At 46.1% G+C, this 2,525-nt stretch overlaps 1 pseudogene; it reads right to left on the minus strand.

The window, feature by feature from the left end:
• Positions 1-2,149: 2,149 nt before the first annotated feature.
• LOC105467275 (large ribosomal subunit protein eL37 pseudogene) lies at positions 2,150-2,525 on the minus strand (annotated as a pseudogene).

Here is a 2,525-nt window from a genome sequence, read left to right on the forward strand (position 1 = left end):
AATTTGGCATATTGGCTATATTTCACAATCCAGATACCCAAATGTGAAAAGAAAATATTCTCTAATTGAACCATTTTCTTCTCAACCTTCCACTCCAACTGTGGCAGGATAGTAGGCAAGAAAAGAAAACTCAGCCACTTGAAGGTTTCCCTGAAGGTTTCTAGTCGTTTCAGCCCTCCTCTCTTCCCTAAGCCACATCTACGTTCTTGTGGGGCAGGGTGATGTCAGAGATGGGGGTCGAGCCTCTACGTCATTTGGGAAGGTGTTTCCCGTTCCCACCAACTTTTGACCATAGTGGCATCTCTGGTGAGGGCCACTGCATGGTTTTGCTCTGATAATCAGCCTCTGTCCCCTTTGGTATCTGTTGAGACAGCTGGGTCCTTCACTGGCCATGGGCTTGCAGAATCTACAGGCTACTTCCAATAGCCAAGACCTTAAGACACTCCAATTTGCACGTGCACATACACCATGCACACACACATCAAGCACACACACATATGTATCCCCTTTGGTGTTGGTCCAAGGAGAGGGGCAAGGGGGCAGGGCCTGGACTCCCTTCCATACATTCTTCCTGCCTCCATCTGGTCATCTACCATCATCTCTTTCCATGACTAAGAGGAGTGGCCTTTGGCTGAATATTCTGTTCAACCTATTGCTTATGCTAGGACTTGGGCCTTTGTAACCTCAAAATCCAGAATTGAATATTACTGTATTATTTCTTTTTGTATTTTAACTTGGGGCTTCTTTCTTTTGAGATAAGGAGCCAAGCTGTGGTTTTCTTGAGGATGTGTTTTATTTTCAGAGGGGCACCACCAAGATGATGTAAATAAGGGGAATGTTAATGTGCACGCATGCACGCAGGTGTTCACACACACACACACACAACCACTCTAAACTTCATATATCAGTCCTCGCCATTGGCAAAAGGTTGCACCACAAGGCTCAGATGTGCCAGTGAGGCAGTGCTGAATATTCCTTTATTTCCAAATAAAGAAGTCAAGGGCCAGAGGATCAGGCTCTGTACCCAGCAGACCTGGAGGTGGAAAAGATGGCTCTGCAGCATGGTGGCCCACCAGCAGTGGAAAGAGCCACAAAGGTGGCTGCGTTGCAATGAGCACCATTTAGAAGAACATGAGCTTAGGAGCAGACGGCAGGTCTGCGAGCACATTTCTGAGAAGAAGCTGTGCTTGCAAGATTGTGACAGCTTCTTCCCCCTCCTTCCCAGCAGTGAAAACAATTATTCTTCACATTAGTCTCCCTCAGTTCAGACCCTCATCCATCTCTATCCAAATGGCCTGAGATGAACAGTCCAAAGAGCTTCTTTAAAAGCCTCCATCAGCACAAACGTGCCAACGCCAGGAATGGCTGCTTCTCCTTCTTGGAGGTCAGGCCTTCCCGTCTGCAGAATTATGGCCTCCCCCGGGCTGGCCTGAGCTGTGGCCTTTGCCCATGGCCATGGCTGTGCATGAGACCTTCCCGTCCCCTCTGAGTCTTTTCCCGAGTCAGCTCGCATCCCTTCAAGGTTGCTAATGGCCGCCCTTTATTCACTCCGGCAGCACGTTTAGTCTCCTCAGAGCTGGCGCCTTGACCTTTCTCTGTCTTTATTGTCCTGTCAAATGGTTTTGGTGGAGCAAAGTACAATTTACTCAAATCACTGTAGAAAGGAATCAGAAAAGCATCTGTAAAGTTGGTTGACTAATTGTGCTCCTTCCTTTCTATTCTATGAGCAGCTGAAGTGAAGCTGTGTGTGTGTGAGGGAGGAGGGGTGCGAATCTCAGGCCCACCCTCCTGTTACCATGTCTTGCAGGTGGGCAAGGTAATGATGGTAACCAATGACCTGCAAGTAAGATGGCGCAGGATAACTGCCTCTGTGAGCTTCCTGGAGTCTAAATCTTATCCTAACCCAACTGGGACTGTATTCTAACAGGTTTTGAATGTCTTGTCAAAAAAAAAAAAAAAAAAAAAAAAATCTATCTATAATGTCATTTGTATTTATACTGAAATAATTAAAAATAACATTGCTGGGTTTAAAGTTGTCAAACAGGGAATGTCGAGGGCTGCCACATGGGCATGTTCACTTCTTGGTGGCTGCTGTAACAAATTATCACAAACCTAGTGGCTTAAAACAATAGAGATGTGTTCTTTTTTTTATTTATTTATTTTTTTTTTATTTTTTAAAACCAGAACATTTATTGCATGACTAATCGCTGACATTCTTAAGATGAACTAGATGCTGCAACAGCTGCCCTCTTGGGTTTAGGTGTTGTTCCTTCACGGAATCCATGCCTGAATCTGCGGTATACAATTTTTAGGTGCCTCATTCGACCAGTTGCGGTGGTATTTCGTCTTTTAGCCTTGGCACTCCAGTTACACTTTCTCTTGCGCTTGGCAGGGTAGCCACATTTGCCACAGGTCGACTTCTGAAGGTGGTAGGCCTTAGAGCCACAGCGGCGGCACGATGTGTGCGTCTTATTGCGACACTTTCCAAACGATGACGTTCCCTTCGTCATATGGCTTCTGCCGAG

Source organism: Macaca nemestrina, chromosome 9 (genome assembly GCF_043159975.1).
Source record: "Macaca nemestrina isolate mMacNem1 chromosome 9, mMacNem.hap1, whole genome shotgun sequence".
Taxonomy (NCBI): Eukaryota; Metazoa; Chordata; class Mammalia; order Primates; family Cercopithecidae; genus Macaca; species Macaca nemestrina.